This window comes from Triturus cristatus, chromosome 5_1 (assembly GCF_964204655.1).
Source record: "Triturus cristatus chromosome 5_1, aTriCri1.1, whole genome shotgun sequence".
In the NCBI taxonomy this organism is placed as follows: domain Eukaryota; kingdom Metazoa; phylum Chordata; class Amphibia; order Caudata; family Salamandridae; genus Triturus; species Triturus cristatus.
This window is the reverse complement of record NC_140587.1, coordinates 774,931,586-774,958,438: the sequence shown is the minus strand read 5'-3', so window position 1 is coordinate 774,958,438 and position 26,853 is coordinate 774,931,586.

The following is a 26,853-nucleotide window of genomic DNA, read 5'->3' as shown; positions in this document are numbered from 1 at the left end:
AACATGCCAATGTACTCTAAACAAATCCCACCTGGGCAAAAAGTAATTTTAAGGAATCAGAAGGCAGTAGTGTTTAGTTACCGACTCCACCCGTAGACGAATGGAGTCAGAATCCACTCCAGTCGTTACAATCTGCAATACAATGAATCATAATTAGTTCAGTCGTCCAAACAACATACATCTGTAAGTCTCAGAGCGTATCTTATTCAGTATGTCTCAAGGACCCAACCATAATTATTTGACCCATTATACAGGGTCAGCCTGCCATACGTGAAATCGCTCCATTGAAACCAGGAGGTCAAGATATCCCAATACATTGGCATACCGTACTTTGCAGAAATACAACAAAGCCAAACAGGCTCCAGGGTCAGCCTATCATTTGTCATTAGCTCCATCAATACTTAGAATTATACAAACTATACCAATGCGCTAATATGCTATAGTTTGTAGGGTGCAAAAACAAGCATCTTCATTTACAGGGTCAAGGAGATAGATATCTATCCAGGGCATAGTCTTTTAATGGGCATGTGCCGCCATAATATTAAAAGTACGTGCAGCCCGATCGTCGACTGACCCCAAAATGTGAACCACCTACATTACTGGCACGTACCACCCCTGGATTAACAAAAAACGGTCATGCTCCAAACACCCAAAACGGTGTGAATATACAGAGTTCCCCAGCCTCGATTATTACCCACAGTATAATCCCGTAGTTTCAACCCTCCCAGGGCACTTACCGGAAGAGCTTCGTGTTGCGATGGCCAAAAATACGCCTGGGCCAGTAGTGCAGGAAAGCAACCAGTGCCTTGAGGAATTCCCGGCATTTTTAAAATCATCGGGGACAGTGTACATTATCCACGTATGACGTCAAAATCGGTCATGGGTTAATTGGGAGCATTCGTTCTCCTTGACAAATATTGGCGCCATCTTAGAATGGCACAGAATACCGTCCACGCTTAGGTTGTTTGATTTGAAAGCTCAAGGCATACAGTTAAAAGCAGCATTGCCATTAGAAACGTTAGAGTAAACCAAACCAAATTATGTCTGTGCACGCAATTGTGACTCATCGAATTGCTATACATCTCGGTCGTGTTTTCCATACTGCGCAAGCTCCGTGGGCACCATATTTAAATGGTAAATAATGCCAAAAACAAAAGGGTATAACAATTATGTCAAGTGACTTACTCCATACAACTGTGCATATACTGAGGGCGCCATCTTAGAGTGGCATGAAGTGCTTATAAGAAGTGTTACCAATAGGCTGGATCAATCAGAGATGTCAGTTATTTCAACGCCATGTTTGAAGGGCTAATAGACCAAATCGCCTAATGCATGGGAAGAAAACATCACCCAGCGGCGGATATATTAGCAATTGAATGGGTATGGCAGAAAAACAACCGCACATAAACTGAGGGCACCATCTTATAATGGCACGTAGTGCTTATAAACAGTGTTACTAATAGGCTGAATCAACCAGCGACGTCAGTTATTAAACAGTCATATTGGAAGGGCTAATAGGCCAAATTGTCTAATGTATGGGTAGTAAACGTCCCCTAGTGGTGGGTATATTAGCAATTATTCGGGTATGGTAAAAAAACAGTTCGGAAGGCTCCAAAGGTATTGACCTTGTCCCTACATGACCCAGAAGAGAACAGGGAAAGAAGAAAATAACAGATGTAAATGTACAGATCAGTAGTCATGTTCAACCCCCAGTGCATGCCGATATCATGACAATGTCCCTCTGCATAATCTCAAGGACAAACTTCGGAAAAACGTCCACCTGATGACAGCACTTGCTATAAACATCAAGAGTGGCTTGGCAAGGCCCACAGTCAAATCATAAGTACAATTGTGAAAAAACATATTTGCAAATGCCTGTTCGTTACACCCAAGTTCTTAATGGGTAAAGGAGGTAATAAAGCATAGGATAGATGACAGGCACATAGAGGGTCATAAATACAATCTACCATATACATTTCTCTACCAATCTTCATTTTTCAGTAGCCAAAATACCCAATTAGACAAATTTGAAGATTTCCCAGCATATAAAATCGCAGGAAGTACTGCATTTCATCATCGGTGTTATGACCAAACTGTATAGATTGTAAGCGACAAATCCATTTTGCCTGTCTCAGCCGTAGTTCCCTATTGCCGCCCCTCTTGTTTGGGGGGACATGTTCTATGGCATGAAACCAAAATGTATGATCCCCAGAGTGTGTGATGTTATAATGCTCAGTAATGCGATAGCTGGCATCTCTGCCAATTATTGCCCTACGATGTTCCTGGATGCAAAGTTTTAAAGGGCGTATGGTACTGCCCACGTAGATCTTCCCACACTCGCATCCAAGAGCATAGACAACATGTTGTCTTCTTGCCTTTAGATTTTAAATGGAATATGGAAACTATGGGTGTAGAGAGAGATATTGATGAACAACCAATCAGTGTGTGGGAAAAACAGTTAGATGCTGCCTGTTTCCCACACCTACTTCCTACTGGAGTTGGTTGCCAGTTTGATGCCCGTACCGAACAAATGCCAGCAGCTGAGTACAGGTCAATTAGACTATATTCAGAGGACCTTATATTTCGCCTGTGCATTCCATACATATTCCACCTATTATTTGAGAGAGACTTGTCTGGCCTATCATCTGCTATAAACCACATTCTGAAGGCAGAAGTTATTCTATAAAACTCTCTGCAAGGGAACTTGTTGACAAAGTTCAAGGTAAGGATGAAAAGTTAGAATACAATTTGATGGCATGTCAATGTGGTACCAACGAGTATTGTTATAATTGTCATGGAGAACTTAAATGTATGCTGCAAAACGTGGGTGCGCCTACTTGGTTTCTGACACTCAGTAGTACGTGGTATGCATGGGGTGATTTACTTGACTTTTTAAAAGAAGCAAACTCAAACATTAAGGATGTCAATGTGAAAACGGCAGGAGAACTATGCTACTTAGATCCTGCTAATGTTTGTAGATATTTTAACCACAGGTGTCAAGCCATGCACTCTTTCATCTGCAACAAAAGAAATACTCCTCTTGGTGAAGTTACTGATTTCTTTTGATGTAAAGAGTACCAAGCAAGAGGTGTTCCTCATATTCACATGCTGTCATGGATAAAAGATGCACCAGACAGTGATGAGTCTGTAGTCTCTTTCACAGAACAGTATGTGACATCCCGAAACAATGGTGAAAAAGGCCGGTGACAACAAGTTCTGCGCTTCCAAACACATAGATGTGGCAAGTACTGTTGTTAAATATACAGGTGTAAAGAAACATTTTATATAAGGTGTCGTTTTGGATTTCCAAGGCCTCTCATTTCCACAGGAAGAGTGAACAGATTTTTATCTACAGTCAGACATATACTGACAGAAAAACACACACAACCTCAGAAGAACAGAGACCTCCAAGTATATTAATGACTATAATCCTGTGAAATGTGGAATACAAATATGGATAAACAGTTTGTTGCTTACAGCTCCATCGCTGTTGATCATCATTTCACTTTGTACACTACAAAATCAGAGCAGACAGAGATGAAGGCAATGTGGGAGGAGATTTTTGCAGAAAAGTCTCTAACCAAGAAATTGTACAGCTTCAGCTTGAAAATGCTTATGCATATGGAGATAGGCTCCTATGAATGCTGTGAACGCTTAAGCTCAGCCAGTTTGTACTCAAAGTCAAGGGGATTTGCGTGGGTGAGTCTAAGCCTTGCAAGCACATGAAACAGAGCCTTGAAGTCTATCCCGGAAATTCAGTACCTAGCAGAGTTTGACCCGGAAAGTACAGATATTGTGAAGACAAATGTGCTGGATGTGATGGAGTCCACACCTTGAAAATGTGTGTCTTTACGTGATACTTCAACACTATAGATATAGACACAATGTAACAGAAAACGTAGATGAAGGAAAATGTACAGTCGTTGGTTGCAATGGTTGTTTGGTTGGACATACAAAAGGAAGTTTCATGAACACAGAAAACGTAGTTGCCAAACTCCTGATAAAAGTGAGTTTTTCTATTTGGCATTTCTGCAACTGCAGAAGCCTTGGCGTTCTGAATCAGAGTTACTCAGATACTTCGACTGCTACAAGGATTCTTTCAACAATGTGAAAGATACCATTGATTGTTCAGTCTTTCGCAACTACATGAAAATGTTAAATGATGAGATTGAACAGGAGGAAAAAATGCTGCTGAGTTAGCTAAAGGCAGTTCACAAAACAGTCAAAGTTCAGGACCTCAAAGTCAAGATCCTCTTGGACAACCAATTATTGAAAATGAAGCTTCCATAGCGATGAATGAGGTGGAGACTGCATTGCATCAAATGCAATGCAACAAATGAGACAAGAAAGTGTTGATTTGGAGAAATAAGTTGGACAACTGAACGTCGAGCTGAAAGAAATGTATATAGAGGTAAAAGAGAAAATAGACCATGGATTTCTCCATGAGAAGAATGAATATAAATGCACATCATTTAAGCCAATACTATTATACGTTAGTGGCCAAGCTGGCACTGGGAAAAGCTTTTCAATTGAAGTGCTCATCGCTTACCTACAAAGGAATACAGACTCAAATTTGTTGTGTGTAGTAACAGCACCACCTGGATTAGCTGCCCACAACATTAAAGGAATTTACTTTACATTCACTACTTATACTACCTGTTGAACATGATAATAAACTGGAGTTCCAAAAGTTATCCAGTGAAGATAGTCATAAAGTCTCAAAAGTACTGAAGAAACTGAAACTTTTAATCCTCAGTGAGGTGACATTGGTCTCAAACTTAATACTTGCCTTTGTAAACTTGAGAATGCAACAGATTTTAAAAACAGAGTATGGCTGCTGTTTGGAGGAAAGCACTTAAGTCTACTACAACTTACACCCGTCAAAGGACAACCTGTGTTCAAGACACTTCTCCATGTTGAAACTCGGAATTAATTGGGAAGTATTGGAAATGTGAGCATTTTTGCTAAACTTCAAATACAAGGAACTACTTAAGAATATGTGTCAAGCATCTGACATGGAATACAGAAATATTCTGAAGGTTATTAGAATAGGAGTTCTCACAAAGAAGGGGAAATTTTGCTTTGAACGTCAACTTATAAAGAAACAATTTTCTTCAAACAAGACAGCAGCACTGCTCATGTACAATTTTATTGAAGAAGGGAAATCCAAAGTCTGCCTAATGCTTACACTACAGGAGTGCTCCAGTTTTAACTAATAATTACTAAAACTGAAAAAAGAAGACATTTTCGAACTTACAGCAATTGACAAACTGGAACACCAGGGGATGACAGTACTTTTAAGTGAAAAACTACAAGCAAAGTTGGATTCTTCGGTGAAATCTGTTTCCAGAACTGCAGAATTAGAAAAGTGTTTGCAAAAACTGTAGTGTAATTCTGTGGCTAATGTAAATGCTGAGAAAGGATTTGTTTATGGTGCTATGGGCAAAGTGATTGATTTCATAACTTTCCAAATAGGAATGAGGTTCAATACTTAGCAATAAAATGTGATCAGATTGATGGCGTGAAGCAGATTGGCAGATGTATTGTAAGATTTTTGCTTGTAAAAGAATTGTATGTCCAGCGGCAGCAGTTCAGAGTCTCTCTAGCATAGACTTTAACTATCCATAAATCTCAAATTTTAAGTGTAGATGCAGCTTTTATTAATATTGGTAGTACTGTGTTTAAAGAAGGTATGTCATATGTAGCGTACTCTGGAGTTGGAACATTGTCCAGTTTGTTTTTGGTGGAATTTGATGACAGCATAGTAAGTGCTGATGGAAGTTGTTTCAAAGAGTACAATCGGTGAAGAAGTGTTTATGGTCCTCATTTAGAACAGTACCCCATTTATGAAAAACTGATAATCTGTCGAAAGCTTACAAAGGATTGTACGATATTGCTGAAAAGAAGGAAAATAAGGAGAGCAAGGAATCTGTTAAGAAGAAAAAAGTGGAGAATGAGGGAGATATTCTAGGTTACCAGTTATCAAACCCTTCTGCTGTCAACTGCTATGCAAATATTGTTCTCAATGTACTCTTTCAGTTACCACATCTTGTAAATGCAATTGAATAGAAATCGCAGAAGAGATTATGTTCTGAACAGTGTGGTTTGCTGCTGCGTTTACATAGTGATAGGACTGTAATGCATTGTGCTTCAGGCATTTGAAATCTTGTAGATATATGTAGTGGACCGGTACAATTTATTCAGAACACTTCACAAGATGCACAGGCACTTTTAATGATCATCCTTTGAGTTTTAGAAGAAGAACAAAAAAGTATTGATGACTTATTTGGACTGAGGTACTCATGGAACCATAAGTGTGAAGATTGCTCTTTTACATCTACCACTCAAATCAATCCGTTGCGATTTCTCTACTTAACACTACATGATTATAAAACGGTGTCTTTTGGCAGATTGATCAAAAAAGGCTAACCAAAATACTACCTGCCCAACTGTAGATGAAATGTTATGTCTACATTTGCATATACGAAGAAGTGGAAAAGCCCTTATATTAATGCTACAATGATTCAGAGCAGAAGGAACTGAATTGGAAACAGAAATTACAAACTTCAAAGCTGGACAAATATCAATTCTGGAAAAACTTATACTACTATGGCTAACACCTTTCACAAAGGACTTAGTGTAACATCTGGATACTATACAGTCTATTTAAAGAGGGACACAGAATGGATGGAATGAATGTAATGACAGTAACCTAGAATGCAAACAAAAATTGCCTTTCAAACTACCAAATTCTTATCTCTTGTTTCTTCAACCAAGGTTCTAAGGAGGATTACTGTTAAAAAAGTGGTACACGGTATTTGTTCATTGTGGATTATCAGTGTTTAAGACATCATTCGGCCTACCGGGGTGATTCCTCCAAAAGGGTCTCTAAAATTAAAATGTTTTTTATATCTATTAGTAGTATTGTACCACTTCTAATAATAAAATAGCTATTTTTATAATAGGTATGTTTAGATTAGTTCAGTAACTATAGGTAAAGGAATTGATTAAATAATTGTAGTGAATACAGTGCATAGTGTCACTTATTTATAGTGACATACTGTGTAGTTCTGTTTTTTTCTACAATCGATATGATTGTTTTTTCCCCACTGTTCCAGTAATAATATACAGTGCATCATTTATGATGTATACGTGTGAAAGGTAAGAACAGTAAAACAGGAAAATGAAATTCTGAAATTAATTGTATAATTGCTTTACAGCCTTACAGCGGTGTAATACTTTATTATTAACATGCACATTTGTATTGCAGTAACTTAAACTTTACTATGCAAATGTATAACATGTAACAATAACTTATATGTATACTCTATTTACACAGATCAATAGAACCATTTATTGCAGTAATGTAGGTGACTAATGACATATTTACCCTTTATAATGCATCCAATAAGACACATAGACAGACATTGCTGCATACACTAACACACCCAAGCACACACAGATACAGATAGTGACACACCCAAGTACACACTGATGGTTACACTGACAAGCCTAGGTACATGCTCATATATACACTAACAGATGCAGGAATAGACTCATGCATACACTGACACACCCAAGCACAGACTTTTGCATACATTGGCATACTCATGCTCACAAACATGCATACACTGACACACCCAAGCACACTCTTGTGCATGCATTGACATACCCAGGCACCTACTCATGCATACACTGACACACCTAGGCACATATTGATACATACACTAACACACCCACGCATACACTCATGTATACACTGGCACATCCATGCACACACTGATGCATACACTCACACACACACAGACACACACTGATATATACACACTGGCACACCTAGGCACGCACTGACACACCCAGACACACAGTAATGCAAACACCTGCACATCCAGGCACACACTGATGCATACACTGACACACCCAAGCACACACTCATGCATACACTGACAAACACAGACACAGTTATGCAACATATATACATTACAGGAATAAAAGCACAAATACAGCTCTTTTTATGATTAGAAGGTGTGGTGTTAAAAAGAAACTTTTTTTTAACAGTTTTATTTTTTTTACCTATTTTTTTATAAAGGTACCCAAAAAACAGGTACACAACTTTAAAAAAACAACGATAATGAAAACTGACAGGTTTCCTAACTCAAAAACACATGAGAAAAACTTGGTTGCCAAAAAGAAAAAAAAAATAACATGGATGGTTATCAACTGCATCCAAATATTCTGCCAGACATGTTGGCTTTAACGCAACTGGCATCTGACATCTCAGGCAGTGGGTTGTCATGTGCCCTAAATTACAGCACACAGCTGGAACAGCTGTTGTGGCTGAGGTGGAGGGTGCTGGCAAAGTGGCTGATGATGTCAAAGGGTGAGCACTAGTTTACCTTTCATGTACCATCCTTAAATAAGACCTTTCATGGATGGTGTTAAGGGGTTTCCAAGGTGAGGTGAGGTAAAACAGCACATCAACTGTGTATACGGATATAATATGCCTAGTATTGCCCAGCTGTATTCCCCAGTCTCGCAACTCCAGTGGTGCACATACTGCCAGGGGCTCCATCGCAAGAGCAAAGAAAAGCAGGGACTAGAGGAGCCCTGGCGCGTCCCGCGAACCAAATCCCAGATTTCTGAGTGGCATTGTCCTGCCAGCACTCGGGCACTGGGCTTGGTGCAAAGGAGCCGGATCCAGCCCTGGAATTGAGGCCCAAACCCCATGACCCTCAGCACCTCGAGCAGATAATCGCAGCTGATGGTGTCAAAGTCTTTCTCCAGGTCAATGGAGACCAGAGCCATTTTCCCCTCACCATGTTCGACCTCGTGCATGATGCGCAACAAACACCTGAGGGTCATCCCAGTGTCATGACCCAGGATAAACCCACATTGGTCTTCATAAACCAGGGTGGACATGAAAGGGTTCAAACAGGCAACTTGCACAGCACCTTCATGTTGGAGTTTATTATGGTAAGTGGCCTGTATGCCGAGGGATCCGATGTGTCTCCGCTTGGCTTAAGAAACATACAGATGTCTCCTTCTCTTATTGAGGGCTGCAACACCCCTGTCTCCCTTGCCTCAAGAAACACTTCTAGTAGGCCCTGTGGGACCAAGGCAGAGAACTCCTGGAAGAACTCCATGGGAGTCCATCCCCACCTGGATCCTTGGCCTGCAGCAACACTCGTAGAGCCGCACGCAGCCCCTTCAGCACAATTGCAGAGTCCAGACCCTCAGCTGCCATTTCCCTGAATCTAGTAAGACCCAGTCCGTCCAGGAAATCCCTCTACCTATCCGGAGTGATCTGAGGGTCTGCTCTGTACACTTGCTCCAGATGGCTTTGAAATGAGGACACAATGCCCACTCTGGTCGTCACACTCACAACGTCGGCGTCACCAGATGTGTTGTTAGATGCAGTGTATTCTCTCTGCGCAGGATCCAGGCCAACAACCTGCCTGACTTGTCACCCTCCCTATGCAGCCGTCAGGGCCGCACTGGCCATAGCGGGCACTGGGCATTTCCCCAGTGGGCCGCAAGGGTGGGGGCCAGTCTTAGGCCCCTGGGGGGCCGTTTTTATTACCGGGGGCCGGCAATTTCGGCCCCCTGTAACAAAATCAGCCGAAGCTGGCCCTAGCAAACAGCTCTGACGCAGGGGGGCTGGCCGGGTAGTTTGCCAGGGCCTGTTTTGGCTCCCAGTCCGGCCCTGGCAGCTGCTGCCTGTATTGATTCAAAGTGTACTTACCTAGTCAATCCCAGATATTGACTATATGCCATCGCTGCTCCATTTCCTGTCTACACAAGTCAGGGTTTGTTAGGTCCCGGGCCTGCAGCACAGCCAGTTCTGTCTCCCCATTCTAAGGTCAGCCTGAAGTTGTCGCTGCACCCCACAAGTCAGTCCCGTACAGGTTGTGCGTGGCACGGCCTTAAGTGCTCCCCACTCCATAGCCCTGTGGTACATGCTGCCCCAGTTATTGTCCAGGTAGTCCTTAAGGGCCTGAATTAGTGTTTTCCTTCCCACTGGGTCTGTAAGCATGCCCACCAGTAGTCTCCAGGCCGCCGGTCTGTGCACAGGGTTCCCCCCACTTCAAAGCAAAACAGACCGGGGAGTGGTCCGAAACGAACCAAGCTAGATGTGTCACATACATTCTGTCAATCATTGGGATTCCACTCACCGGGACCCTGTCCAATTTGCTATAGGTATTATGGGTCAAAGAGTGACATGTGTACGCCCAGTACATAGAGTGCAGTGTGTACCAATCATCTGTCAGACCCAAATTATCCATAATCCCCATAAGTGTTGTGCCTTCCCTGGGGGTGTCCTGTCAAGTGCCCCATCTAGTATGCAGTTAAAACCCCTCAACCAGAAAATGGAGGTGTCCACCACCTGTGTTAGCAAATCCTACATTGTGAGGTAAAAACATGGGACATCCACATTTGGAATGTACGTGGTCAGTACAGTTACCTGTCTCCTGTCCATGCTACCCTGCAGCAACACCTACCCTCTACATCAGCCTCAACATAGGTAAAGGAGAATGGCGTGCCCTGGGCCCCCAGATCATTGTCCCCCTGGAGTATGTGGAATATGAGGAGTGAAATAACTGCCTCCTCCACTTCTAGGCCAGGTGCGAGGCCCCGACATTATCCAGATGGGTCACCTACAGACAGGCTATGCTAATGCCAGGGCGTTTCAGGAAGATAAGTACCCTGTACCGTTTCATGTAGGAGTCAAAGTCTCTGGCATTCCAAGTCAGTAGCCTATAATCATCCCCCATCATCAAAGCATGAGGTCCCACAAAGCCCCCATCCAATCCCATCCCATAATCAAATCCGGCCACTGCATAAACATGAACCAACACAAACAAAAGAGAACAGAAAACCACCCCCCACCCTCAGACAAGCATAGTGCAACAAATTGACTACAGATACCCACCCACTGCAAATGCCATGACCTGCACAGACTCCCAACCCATCCAACAGGGACAGAACAACACAACCAGCCCACCGACCACCATACAACGTCACTTGTATCACCCAGATCCCAGCTGGGGGATCCAGTCTTTCCTATCAGAGCCACAGCCCAGCACCTGACATCAACTCGCTATAGGGCCAGCACCATCACAGTATCTACATTTGCACCAGCTTCAGTAGGCGGGGTCCCGCCCCGATAATTCCTCCCTGCTCAATCTATGCAATACCAATCACCAAGAACACAGTGACATCAACTACATACAGCCATGACAGTTAATCATAGCTCAGTGGCACCACATACACAACAGTCAATGCCAACATTTCAACTCTCCAAGGCCAAAGCTTCCAACATATCTGGTACAAAATCTGAGTATGTAAATCAGTCTTGACTCTGCTCCAATAGAACAGTAAATCCTGAATTGCCAGGCCAGGTCCTTCTTGAACTGGAACACAAGCAACCCAAGACCTCTTTTACCATTATTAGGGCTCACTCGTCGAGTATAGCATGGTTCCAGTGGCACAGTGTGCACAGGACCCACATCTCGGCATAACCTTCCCACTTAGGGCATCGCACTGAAGTATAGAAAAAAATTATGGATGGAATGCTTGAATTAATCTCAGCCACAGATAATTACTCCAGGTCACATCCAAATCCATTGCTATTTTGCACAACATGCCAATTTAGTTTGGACCCAGCCATATGCAAATCAGTCTTAACCTTATTCCAATAGGAACAATCCAGCCCAAAGTGCCTGGCCAGGTCCTTCTTGAACCAGAACACACGCAACCCAAGACCCAAGCATTCCATGAATCACTTTTTTGTATACTTCTGTTTCACCCTGTGCCCCCTTTTGCTGAAGGGCAATCACATCTCCAGTGGGGGGAGTATAGGTTGAAAAAGTGATTGAGGGTCACAAATTAGGAGTCATGGCAAATATCGCAGTCATCACGTTTCTTCTTCAGAAGGCCTGCACCAGTAATTATAGCCCACTCCATTGCCTTCCAATCAAATTTGACATAACGTACATTTATTGATCTTCACATTTTTTTTTATTAATATAATTTAGATAAGACCCTAAAAGATTTGGTGCTTGTTGAAAACATTGAAACAGTATGGGTCTAATTGACAAATAATTTATCCTGGTTCTAGTTGTATTTGAAGCTGCAAAGCATTGTTAGCTTCATCTATACCATTTATGACTAATTCAGAAATCCTGAGTAAATTATAATTGTTATGTTGCTAACATTTGTAAAGGGCTTGTTCATTCAGGGTTTCATACGTCTTGAGATAAGCTCTTGAACCAGTTTCAAAGAGGCAAATATGCTTGAAGGAAACACCATGATTATAAAAAATGCCTAAACTTATGTAAAGTGGCTACTGGGCTCAGATTTGCTGGACAAGGTTTCCACTTTTGAGATGCCATAATCCAGAAACGGTGGGCCACTCCTCCTTGCTTTATTGTACTTTGGTACAGTCAGGTAGCATGTAGAAAAGGGTTGTAATAGTCTAGCAAGTCATTAATGGTGAACATGTTTGGGTATGAATGCCGGAATATGCCTATAATAGGCACAATGCACTCTGTACAGCAACTAAACAAGAAGACGTTGCGTAATCCAGCCATGATCCAATCATGGCTGATATTGCCATTGTTTTACCATTCGCACTGAGGAAGAGAACAATTTTCCTGTAGTTCCTCATGTGAAATGCACACGTGGAAACTAAACCCAACTCTGAGTGGACAAGGAGACATGGCAATCAAATTTAAATCTGAGGTTACCCGCTCATTCCAAAAGTGTTCCTAACTCTGATGGCTAATAGATGTCCAGCAAGAGTAAGCACCACTACCTCCATTTTAGCTGCATTGTGCTGAGGATACTGCTTTTCCATCCACTCCCATATGTACTTTATACATTGTTGCAATCGTATTCCAAATAACTGTTTTGCCACAGCCTATTAACACTCTAGGTGTCAATGTTGGACATGTAGGAGTTAACTTCACTGGAGGGGATGAGTTTTGCAAACCTAGCAAAGATCATATGAAACAGGTGTGGAAAAATATGAGACCCCTGCAGAACTCCCTTTTCAATTGGCTTATACGTTTCTGAAAGTGGTGGGAGCCAAACAGTGTAAGTATGTTCCTAAAAGATAAACAAAACCAAATGAATGCAGATAAGGAGGCTTTGCAAAGCTCCCCGAATTTGTGAGTAGTGGTGTAATTTTACATGGAAGTAATTTAATTGACAAGTGGAAATTTACCTATTGTGAATAGCAAAGTTGAATTCCCTTTCATACATGCTGCATTTTGTCCCTACCTGGGTGCACAGATATCCAGGTGAGCCTAGACCTCAGATTTTTAATCTTAAATTACAGTAGTATGTGGTCGCAGGTATGGGCCAGAGGATTGAGAAATCCAAGGTAATTGTGAGGCATACCTATTCAGTTATTTTTACTGAATATTATCAAACAAGTCTAAGGGCCAGAAGTACGACCGTTTTTTGCGGTCGCAAACAAGAAATCGGCCCGTTTGTGACTGCAAAAAAGGGTCCTGGCATGTACAGGTGCTATTTTGCGAGTCGGTGATTTGCAAACTAGCGTTTGCAACTCTCGCTATCAGGCCCCTTCCTAATAGCGAGTCTCAATGGAATGTACTATTGTTTTGCAACTGCATTTGCGGCCGCAAAACACTCCCAGTTTACCACCTACTTCAAGTAGGTTTGTGAGTGTGTGTAAAAATGTTTTTTAAGAGCAGGCAGTGGTTCCAGGGACCACTCCCTGCTCTTAAAAAATGAAACAGAAACGTTTCATTTTTCTTTTTTAAATGCAAGCCATTTTCCTTTAAGGAAAACGGACTGCATTTTTGAAAAAAAACCTGCTTTATTAAAAAAAGCAAAAGCGAAGAACAGTGGTTCTGTCGGGAAGTGAACAAAATAACTTAAACTTATACTGAATACACTCTAGAACTGTACAGGACACACACAGACCCAAAGAAACAGAACTGAATTCGAGTTACTTGATAGAATGATATTAATTATTGCAATGAAAACACCAAAGTATTTACAGGGTAAACCAACCAAAATACACATACAAAATGAAACAATTTGTGAAACAGTGATTATTTGCACAGAAAAAATCACATATAACGAATATGTACAATAGACAATACATAGAAATAATAAACAAACAGATCCGGCTTAAAGTACATAGGCCACTATAGGTTATGATTTCCTTGTTCTATATGTGGATTTGCACGGACGCATAGGACAGGTAACATCGACGTTTCGACCCAATGTAATTGTGCCAATTAGTATGCATCAAAGGGGGTCTTCATCAGGACAAGAAAGATTGGGGACCTGGGAAAGCGATTTAATTGATTGGAAATAGATTCCTCGTGTCTCTTATGCAGGGGGCCAACATCAACTTTGAGAGAAAACTGTTCAAATTCTGTAGGACGGTAATTTTGATTTTGAAAAGAAGAGTGGTGCTGTCTCAACCATCGCCACGTGTTCAAGTCCGCGAATTGGACATCTTGATCCGTCAAAGGCTCAGCTGCAACTGAGCCTCTGACAGACATGGTGGTCTGCACACCCCAGCAGACCACCATCACCGTGAGTGCTGACTATTCCTAATGGGGTCGCAAATAGCACCTACCTCATGAATATTAATGAGGCAGACAATTTGCGACCCCATTAGGAATTGCTAACAAGTTCTGAGGCACTGTTGTAAATTGCATTTTGCGAGCCGCAAAGCGACGCAAATTGCGAGTCGCAAAATGTAAAGGTCCTACATCTGGCCCCAAATGCGTTTCTCCCAATTTCAGCATGTTTAAGTTACAGATGAATGAGTCACTATAGTTGCTATTGTAAGTGTTTGAATATTTACCGTGGCTTTCATAGCTAGTGTGAGGGGAAATGAGTGAGAGTAAATGTATCAAAATAGAAAGAAAAATACATCACATCTTGGAAAAAATTACGTTTCTTGTCTTTACATCTCTTGTGTTGGGAGTATGGAAGCTTTTGTTTGTGAGTACCATTACTTATGTGGATTTTCTAAAGAAGAAGAAAGTTACTCAATCGAGTAAGAAAGTATCACGAATAATCTTAATAAGAGTAATTTACTCACACTTCTTCTTTAAACGTGGTTATTGGAAACAGGAAGTGTATGAGAAGGGCAGGCCATAGTTCTGTGTTACATTTTTATAATTATGCCTGGCTTTATGTTTGCGACAATACATATTTTGACTGTAAAGTTTGACTACACTGAAACTATATTTAAGTAATACTAGTCCTCAATAGACCCTGACTTGTTTAAAAAAATGAAGGCACTAATTAATGTACAAAGATTACATTCTGAAAAAGTGGTGAAAACTGTGCACTGTGTTTTTGTGAATACAATCTTATGTTGTGCACTGACCGACCTATCTTCAAAAAGGCCGATTCACAGAATACTGAACTGCCACGGGCAGCAAAATGACCTGCCTAATTAATATTCATTAGGCAGGTCCCAATTTGAGACACCCTGCTATTGGCTACAAACATTGGGATGGTTGCCTGTAAGGGTTAGCAGACCACTTAAGGGCCAGATGTATCAAAGGGATTTACCCATTCTGTGTCTATGGAAAAATGTGTTTATACATATGGTCTTAATGTGTTTTAATGTGGAAAACTTTTTTTTTAATGCAGACTGACTGTTTCCCTTAAAATAAATGGGACAGCATTAAAAATACGTTTTTATTATTTTTATTTTAAAGTTTCACTGAGTGCCCCTAACACTTTTTTCAACATTCGCAAAGTGAAATGGGTCGATTGGGGAGCCCTTCTGCTTTAAGCGGACCTCTACCGCATTGTAATACAGTTAACACCCCAATTTGTGAGTCTGCAACTGATCAGTGATTTGCAAATGGGATTATGGTTGCAAATTATTGATACATCAGGGTACGAATCACAATTTGAAAGGGACACCCACAGCATGAGCCTTTTAAATAGCAAATTGTAATCCAGTTCTAACCCATTACCAATACAGAACCACTTTTCTGAATCAGTAAATGAGTTTACTAAATAATAAAATCCTATTTACAAGTTGCAAATCATGTGATTTTGCGAATTGCAAGAAGTGCGACTGTTAAAAAGTTTTGCACATCAATCTCTCAACCTGCACAGCCCCTTCACAAAGAAGACCTGAAACAAGCACATATGCCTTGGCTTTGTGTTTTCTTGGCCTGTTTGGGCCTTTCTTTAGTCCTACGTCACAAGCCTGTCATCTGCTGTTTTTGACATTTGTGGAACAGGCCACATGCCTTAGCAGTGAGGAAACTGTCTGTTATCTCTCAATGGAGAATGTGGCACCTCTTCACTCACACCAACAGGTTCACCTAATGGATACACACTGCAGAAGAAATCTTGGCGCAGCACGCGACCTTCATAGTTGCTAACTTCCAAAGCTGTCACTTTACTGGGTGTCACATTTCAAACCAACAGTTTATCTCAGCCTGGAGCCTGTCAGTGAGAGGCAAAGACCGTGCCATTAACGTGCCACCTCAATGTCCTATCTGGATGTGCCCTTCTGTTAATTACTAATTGGCAAACAGTTGTAGGCTTCCTAAAATTTCACAGATGGTTAATAGTGTTTACCGTATTAGGCAATGCGTCTGTGTCTCACCCCTAGACTGAACATTCAATCACTCAGTTGCTATTAATGTAAAATAGGACTGAATGCACAAAATATTGTTACATTTGCATGAGGACTTAGAAATATAAAATAAAAACATACAATACATAGATACAAACGTAGTTGCCTACCCTAGTATGGAGGGCCTACGTACAGACAAGGAGACAAAATAATCACGCAGCTGCGCATTTCTAGGATACATCAAATTAGATACTAAAATCTATACATTTTTCACACAGTATTAGAGCCAATATTCTTAATGCCCCAGTTTAATTTTTTCTAAAATATGTCTTCAAAGTTTTTTCATTATGAACAAGGAATACGTCACAGTTAGAAGCCATTACCACAGAGACAGGCAGAGGCGTAGCTAGAGCTTGTGGCGCCCGGGGCTATCCCTCAGATTGCCGCCCCTGAGGAGGGGGGTTGCTGGGGAAAAAGGACTGCGAGCACTTGAAAGAGGTCCGAGAGACACGTAGTATCACCGCTAATAGTTACATCGATCATGCAAGTTACATGCACATACATGACATGGTCCAAGGCTACACAGTTGAATACACCGGTGACTGGAAGTGACTGGCAGTACAAAAGAGAACACACAGACTGCATGATCTATCTGGGGACTTAGAAAAACTGCATGAGACATCCATCAGAGAGCTGCGTGAATAATTACCTGGTAATCCCCTCAGCACAATGCAAACATGCACATACATGACACTGTTCAGGGATCCATCATCTACAGCTGACATTAAATGACCATTCATCATGGTCCCCCCATTAAAGCAGTGCACTTTGTGATCTGCATGGTACATGTTCTTTGCAGCAGGCACATTAACCCTCTGTGCTACCTTTCCAGGAGTCAACCCTTCCACTAGACAAAACTCTGATCTCTCTCTAGGAAGAACATTAATCACCAAAGTTATCACGACATTTTCATTGTTTCTGAAAATTGCTGGATGCCAGGAATCAGGCAGCAAGTAATTTTTAAACCATAATATACTTGCAAACACTACGCACCCACCCGAAATAGGTACCCAGTGCGGTCACACCGTTCGCATCGCCCTAACCTGCTCAAGGTTCATGTGACCTCAGTGACAGAGTCACAGAGACTCGATCACTGTTGCTCTAGGGTGTGCTGCTTCGTAGGCCTGCCCGCAAGACTGGAGATGAACTTCAGTATGGAGTGTGGTGGGCAGGCCTTTAAGGTTAACCCACAATTGACACCACTAGGGTACATGTTATGTTTAGCACTTAGTGAAACATTGTATGGGTTGTGGTGCTTTAAATGTTATGTTCTACTCTCATGTTCTATGGTTGCTATGGTATGTTTCACAGATGTGTTCTGTGACTGGCAGTTGTATGCTGGCTGTATTGGGAACACCAACGCTACTCTTGTGCTCTGAATAAAGTACTTGATCAAAAGAACTTCTCATTGATTGCTGTCGCTATTTTCCGAATACAACATTGGTGACGATTTGCCAGCAAGCGAGGAATCGAGTAAGCGAGGAGAATAATTGAGCACAGAGTGAAGACGGCGTTGGCGGATGAATCCACGCGGTGTTAAGGAATTGACCTAACACAAAGAATACTCGGCAAGGAAACTAAACAGATTGACTTTGGCAGTAAGGAGTCTACGGCTGTTCAGTTTGTAATCTGACTTAAAGCATTTGTTCGGGTGTGTGCATCCGAATGTGTTATGTCGTGAATGGAGACGCAACTTGACCCTGTTATCAGAGGAGCAGTGGATGTTTAGAAGCTGTGAGGTGATTTCGGCGTTTCGGGAGTGATTATATTTTACGGAAGAAAAAACCCCGATTCTATATATTTTTTTTTTTAACTTTCTTGTGCAGCCGTTACCTGGATCTTGTAAAATAACACTTGCGCGTGTGGCACGAGTGTTCTACGAGAAGAATCCGACCGGCGTCTTCGTGCCAGAGCCCTCATGCAATAGTGACGTGTAGGGAATCACTGGAGCGCGTTTGCAGAAAGGTCTTTGAAACGCATGCGCTGAAAACGGAGTGACGTCATCACGCAAGGGGTGCGGCCATCTTGATTACTATCTCCAAGGAAACGAAATCTTCGAACACATTCACACTAGTGTTAGCGTCGTACCTGTGGTGTTGTTGCCAGGGAGACTATCTTTTCATCGGAAGATAGGGAAGTACAACACACGCAGTGTGTGTTTTGCTTTTGCATGGATATTGGAACCCTCGCATTTAAACGTGGAGTAAGAGAAGTGGAACTAACCCTCATCGGATAACAGTATCTTTAAGGAACTAGCTTAATAAGGATAGGCGTTAATTCTAAATACTGTGTTATTTAACAAGAAAGGAAAAAGGAACAAAACAAGATTCATTTATTTATTTGTTTATTTATTTATTTGGTTTTGTTTGTTTTCTGTAATACTTACACGTGATATTGTTTGATTCAGTCATACGACACAATGGATAACACTAATGTAATTGCGCCACCGTTATTTCTGCAACAACCTGGGGATCCTCCTATTGAGTGGGATGAGTGGGTTGAAATTTTTGAAAATTATATAGAAGCCCTTGATGGCAAAGATTTCAGTGCTTCAAGGAAAAAGGCGTTGTTATTGAGTACATTAGGAAAGGAGGGGCAGCATGCCTTTAAATTTTTGCCTGTTGGGGTGGATGCTGAAGGAAGAGCAATAGCTAATGTATATTTAGAAGCGAAGGAAAGACTGAGAAAACAATATGCTAAAGAAATAAACATAGTAATGTGTAGGCACAAATTTTATACACAACCACAAAAAAGTGATGAAACAATTGATCAGTTTGTAACACGTTTACGAGAGTTGTCTTTAAATTGTCAATTTGGCGGCATGAGGGAAGAGATGATCCGTGATCAATTTATTGTACAATGTCGGAACAAAAAAATGCAGGAAAGGCTATGGGCGGCAAAGAATCCCACATTATCAAATGCAATTGATATAGCTAAGGTAGTAGAACAATCTGAGACATGCATGAAGGAGATGGAAAAAAAAGAGAACCCAGCAGCAGTAACGTGCATAGATAAGGATGATGTGGGAGCAGTAGGTGCAAACAAAAACACTGATATGAATGTAAAAAAAAGTACATATGGGAAGAAATACACTGGTAACTCTGGTTCGAGTTCGGACACCAGCAAGCCGCATGAGAGAATGTGCTCCAGGTGTGGAAGCACATATCATACAGCGGATTATAAAAAGTGTTATGCCATCGACAAAGAGTGCAAGAAATGCGGTCGTAAAGGCCATTTTTATAAGATGTGCAAGACATATAAACCTAAGGTTTCGATTGTACAAAGTGAGGTAGGAAACATTACATCCCTATGTGAAGTTGAAGGAAAAAATAAAATACTCTGTGTTGAAGAGGATGATTTAGTAGATCCAGCAGGGAGGAGGTCAAGACCCAAAGCTTTATTCACAGTCCATGGTAAAGAGGTGGAATTGATGGTAGATTCAGGGTCCTTTTGGACAATTATTCCCCGCATGGTATTTGATCAAAATTGGCCTGATGAAGAATTACTCCCAAAAGATATCGACCCTGTGGGGTATCAAGGGGAAAGAATAGATATTATAGGATTTATGACAGTAGATATACATTTTCAAGAAAGATGTGTGAAAGGGAAAGTTTATGTAGCTCATAGTGGACCACCCATCTTGGGATGGGCACATCAATATGACCTTCACATAATCTTAAATCCAAGGGCAGAACACCAAGTGATGGTTGTAGATGAGATTACAACCAATACGATCGTTGAAGGGATGAGCAACATTTTTGAAGATAAGATTGGTGAACTTAAAGGGTATGTTCATAAAATTATTTTAAAACCTGATGCTATGCCAATGCAACATAAGGTTAGAAAAGTGCCTATTATTGCTAGACAAGAGGTTAAACGAATGCTGGGTGAAATGGTAGAACAGGGTATTATAGAGCAGATTGAAACATCAAGATGGATTTCACCCGTTGTTATCACAGGAAAACCTGATGGTAGTTACAGGTTCTGTGTGGACTTGCGCACACTAAATCAGAATATTGTTGTTGATAATTACCCGTTGCCAAATATAAATGAACTTATTTTATCCCTGAAAGGAGGAAAGTATTTCTCAAAGTTAGATCTGCGCAGTGCATATCACCAGATAAAGTTACACACAGAATCCAAACCATTGACGGCATTCATCACGACTGAAGGGATTTTTCAGTTTACCAGAATGCCGTTCGGCTTGGCATCTGCTGCTGGGGTGTTTCAACGAATGATGGGGTCAGTTTTGAAAGATACAAAGAATGTTGTTTATTTTCAGGATGATGTCCTGGTATTTGGGGAGACGAAAGAACAACATGATTTTGTTTTAAAAGAAGTATTGCACAAAATGGGTAATGCTGGTCTGACACTTAAAAAAGAGAAGTGCAAATTTGGTGTAGAAGAAGTCGAGTACCTAGGGTATACCTTGTCGTGTGATTGTATTAAACCAAAACGGGATCTTGTAGAGGCCATAAGGAAGGCTCCAGCACCATCAGACAAGGATCAACTTAGATCCTTCCTAGGACTCATTGAATACTATGCAAAATGTGTACAGAATTTCGCAGAGAAGACGGAGAATATTAAAGTTCTTTTAAGGAAGGGTTACAAATTTGTTTGGGATGTGGAACAACAAAACACGTTTGATAGGATTAAAAAAGAGATTTGTGAGGCAAAGATTTTAACTCCATTTGATACTAAATTAAAATCGGTTCTTACAGTAGATGCCAGTGCTGTGGGCATAGGAGCTGTATTGGCGCAGAGACACTCATCGGGTATTAAAACGGTAGCATTTGCTTCAAGAACCTTGACTAATTCTGAAAGAAATTACTCGGTGATTGAAAAAGAGGCTTTGGCAGCTGCTTGGGGTGCTGAGTACTTTCGTATGTATCTGTGGGGATTTCAATTTACTCTGCAGACGGATCACAAACCTCTTATTAAAATCTTATCGCCTGGTGGAGCTGGCAAGGGATCGGCAAGATTAGCTAGACTTGCAGCTCGGTTGCAGGAATATGTATATAGGGTTGAGTATATTCCTGGATGGAGAAATTGTCAAGCAGATGGGTTGTCTAGATTACCGTTGCCTTGGAATGAGGTTGACAAAATGAAGGTTGAGGCATTCCAATATGAAGGAGCGGTTGCAGCAGTTGATGAGTTAGTGGAATTGTGTAATGGGGCCATAGATAGGAGTCAATGGAATGACGGTATGTTGAAGGATGAGGTTCTTCAAGGAGTTAAAGATCTAATTATTAAGGGGAATAGAAGGGAAAGCACACTTCCAATTGGTGTGAGGCCTTTTGTGAAGGTTTTGGAAGAGCTTTCCTTGTTTGATAAAGAGGGTAATATCATAATGAAGGAAGACAAATTTATTCCTCCACAAGGTTTAAGGTTTTCTTTGTTTAAATTGGCTCATGAGGGCCATATGGGGCAAACTCTTACAAAGAAAAGGTTAAGGGAACATTTTTGGTGGCCTGCAATGGACCAACAGGTGTCTGATTGGGTTGAAAGGTGTGCGGAGTGTGTAGAGAGTGATAAAAGACTGAAAGTAGGCAGTCAAAATGGTGCAGGCAAGATAGATGTTCCGGAGCTACCGTGGCATACGATTTGTTTAGATTTTATTGGCCCATTTGGAGGTTTGAATACGGAATTGAGATTTGGGATAGTTATTGTTGATGTGATGTCCAAATGGTTAATTGTGGAATTTGTAAGGGAAATCACTACGAGGAATACCATTAGAGTTTTGTCTGATATTTTCAAGGAAGAAGGATACCCTGTTAGGCTTATTACAGATAATGGCACGCAATTGACATCTGTGGAAATGTCTCAGTATTTAAAGTCATGTGGAATAGTACACACTAGAACATCTTTTTATAACCCACAGGGAAATGGAGTGGTGGAAAGGGCAAACCGAGTGGTGAAAGGGGTTATCCAGATGGCGATAGTGAATAGGAAGGATGTGAGATCTATGGTAAATGATTTGGTGTGGGCATATCGGACAACGGTGAACACAGTGTCTGGGAAGGTACCGTTTACTGTCATGAGAGGGCGTCCTGCCAGTACTAAATTAATTCCAGCATGGATGAAAGAGTGTATTGGCTTGGCCAATTTGAATTATGAAAAAAAGGAAGAGGACAAAATATCTTCACATAGAGTTTCCATAAAACCTAATGATTGGGTGAAGGTTAAGCCTGGACGGATTGGGGCTGGATTCACCAAATTTAGAGGTCCATTTAAAGTGAAGAATGTGCACAGCAGGCATGTTACATTATACAATGGAGAGAATTGGAATTTGAGAAGGGTGGCACTTTACAAAAAGGATGCCATTCGGGGAAAGGATGATGTGGTTGAGCATGGTAGTGATTTAAATCCTTACCTGTTCATTAGTGATGAAGAAATGTGTAGTAATCAGCCTTCTGTTCTCCGTGAGGATCGGGGTGAGAGTGTCAATAATAGGATGGTGCTGCAAAGACCTAGGTGCCCACCAAGGTACCTTCAAGATTATGTATGTGGGGATAGATAAGTAATTGATTTTGTATGTTACGACTTATTTGGTTTTTGTATATAGTTATTGGGAAAGAGATAAAGGGAAGAGGATATGTTATGTTTAGCACTTAGTGAAACATTGTATGGGTTGTGGTGCTTTAAATGTTATGTTCTACTCTCATGTTCTATGGTTGCTATGGTATGTTTCACAGATGTGTTCTGTGACTGGCAGTTGTATGCTGGCTGTATTGGGAACACCAACGCTACTCTTGTGCTCTGAATAAAGTACTTGATCAAAAGAACTTCTCATTGATTGCTGTCGCTATTTTCCGAATACAACAGTACACCTGCTTGTGCTAAGACATCAAGCCTTCTAAGGTCTAGTGGGACCTTCTAAGGTCTAGCATGGGAATGTGCTCCCTCAGTAGAGTGGTCTGGTGGACTGGTCATGAAGGCTGAACCCGGTTCCCCAGTTCCAAATTCGACAGCTCTGGCCATAGTGCCACATCCTCTCCCCCACTGAACACCATACTTCCCCACTGAGAGAAACTCGCACTGCCTTCAGCTATAACCTAATTGTGCCCGCTATAAACACTTGGATGTGGCTCAATTCAAATTATGCACTTGATAAGAGTAACATGCTGCCTCAAAAAAAAAAGAAAAAGCAAACACTCATAGGGAATGCAAGATTAAGTAAAGCATGTGAAATGTAAGCAGAAACAACATGGTTACCTTAACGATCTCTCACTCACTATTCAGAAATCAGCGAGTGGTTTTACCTGAAAAGATAAGGACATGACTAGAGGGCCCTGAAGGGAACCGTTTCAATGTCCATTGCTTATATCCTTACAAAACGTAAGCAGTATGGTTTAAAAAGACCACATCCATAAACACAGAGCCATGGTACACATTTTGTTTTCCAATCCACCCATCAACCAGGTATTGCAGTACCTCCAGGAATGGTACGCGTTCCCACCTGGGAACAACAATGCTATTTAAAGAAAGACGAGAAAACAAAAGTAGCGCTTCACTGCAAACTCTGTAAAGTGATGCTGATGTATTTGGATGTAAATAAAACCAATCTGACCACTTTGCAACCACTCTGTTTTCCTTTATTTAGTTATGTATTTATTTTTTATATTTAAAACCTTCTATTTCTCTCCATCCCGCTGCACTTTGGAATAGAAAAATTTCAGAAAAAGGGCATTTCTCGCAAGAGTGTTTTTCTTTTTTGGATCCATTTCACAGGGAAACAACTAAATGAAAGAAGAAAAGGGGTTCTGAACCATTTCTTCAAGTCACGGTTTTCAGTAAGTGAGGAGCAAGACAGAAAGAGAGGGAATAATAGGAAGAGGGGGGGGGGGACAGCTGCCAGCACAAAAAAGAGGAGGACATTGCCCGAGTCCTATTCCTTCTCTGCCCGTCCCCGAACGTCCAGGAAAGCAAGCCAAGCCTTATCTGAATGCCTTTGTACGCCCCCAACATAGTGCCGCCTGGGGCGGACCGCCCCCACCGCCCCACCCTAGCTACGCCACTGTTGACAGGTTACATCATATTCTATTCAATCTATTCTATTCTATTCCATTCGATTCCATTCTATTCTATTCTGTTCTATTCATGGGGATTTCTAAAGCACATGGCTACCCAGGAGGCAGCCGCAGCCCATGCAGGTAAGAGCAGTGGGGCGGAGGAGCTGGGTGGAGGGGATTTCGAATGACGACGAGGGAAAATTAATTTTCTGTCAAAATCCCCCCCACCGCTGTTACCTGCATGGGCTGTGGCTGCCAGAAGGCCTCCCAGCCCTAAGACAGTTAACATGTTACTTACTTATCAATGCCGATCATAAAGGGTAAAAAAGAACAGTTTTTAGCAGTTTCCTGACTTTTGGTTCTGACTTGAAGGAGAGAGAGCCTTCCAGAAAGCGAAGGACCGTTCTCCACTCCAGGTCTTCACAATCCTGGGTACTAAGAACAGTAGCTGCAGCGACGGCCCGTATAGGGCGTGTTACCAGGGCGGTGATGTGGGGCAGAGGAGGGGCAGGGTGGGGGGTTGCAAAATGCGGCATACAGCCGATTGCAGGTAAGTTCCGAAAAAAATAAATAAAACGCATTTTGTTGCGCGCGCAGCATCGCCAAATGCGATGCAGCGCGCGTAACAAAATTTGTTTTCTTTATTTTTTTCGTAACTTACCTGCAATCGGCCGTATGCCGCATTTTGCAACCCCCCACCCTGCCTCTCCTCTGCCCCACGTCACCGCTCCGGTAACACGCCCTATACGGGCCGTCGCTGAGTAGCTGGTTGGTGGAGCGCAGCGATCTGGTGGGGTTGTAAGGGGTCAGTAGTCTTTGAATTAGTCTGGGACACTTTTTATACATCGCTTGACGGGCCAGGCAAAGTGCCTTGAAATGAACCCTTTTAAACACAGCCAGCCAGTGCAGGTTTGCCAGGGCCACGGCTGCAGAATGGGATTTAGGGATTCTCAACAGTATGTGAGCTGCGACATTCTGAGTAACCTGGAGTGATTTTATGACCGATTTGGGACTTTTCAGGTACAGGGAGTTCCCATAGTCAAGTTGTGATATGACTAGGCATTGAAACACTAACCTGCGCAAGGATTCGGGTAGCCATCTTAGCACCTTTCTCCGAGACCTTAGCATGCAGAAGCATGTTGCCACCAGCTTTTTGGCCTGAATTGCCATCCAAAGCTTATTGTCAAGCCAGGAGCCAGACTCTTGACTTCTGATTTAGGGTTGGGTTGACTGCCAAGAGTCAGGCTTGTTCAACTCCATCCATCTGCAGGGTTATTTCCCAACACCATCACCTCTGTTTTCTCCCCATTTAATTTCAACTGCTTTCTGCCATCCAATATACAACCTGCTTGAGGCACTTGTTAAAATGGATGGACATGCTGTGTGTTTGAAGGGAGAGGGAGCCATCCGCATAGGATAGTAAGGAGACACCATAGGCCTTTCTGATTTCTGCCATTGAGAGGACATACAGATTGAACAAGTTGGGGCTCAGTGAGGAACACTGAGGGGCCCCACAATTGAAAGAGTGAATTTCCGACAATGTGGCTTCTTCACAGACTTGGAAAGTTCTGTTTTGGGGGAAGGAGGTAAACCATTTAAGTGCTGTACAGCTATGCCTACTTCCTCCTGCCTTTTGACTAGCACTGGGTGGAAGATGGTGTCGAAAGCCACGCTAAGGTACAAAAGGATCAGGGCCACGAAGCCACCCTGATCCAGAATAGCTTTATGTTCCTCCACGGCTGCAAGCAAGGCCATTTCAGTGCTGCTACTTGGTCTGAAACCAATCTGAGAAAGATGCCATTTGTCTCCAGATATAATGAGAGATTCTTGTTGACAAACTTTTCTATAGTTTTACTGGGTCATGGAAGGAGGGATAGCGGGCGGTGTTTTTCATATTTTAGGAGGTCGGTTGATGGCTTTTTTAATGACGGCTTAACAATGGCGTTTATCCATGTTGATGGGACGGTTCCTGAGTTAAGTGAGCAGTTGAACATGTCTGCCAGCATGGTAATCACTGCTTTCCCACCTGTTAACATAATGTCAGGGGGAGCTGGGTCCTGAGGGGAGCCTGATTTTAAAGATTTACGAATCTTCTTTGTGTCTTCCTCTGTGATTTCTGGAAACGTGCTTCGTTTTTCATGTGTAATTGTGGGGACTTAAAAGCTTCTTCATCTTCTCCTAGTGTGA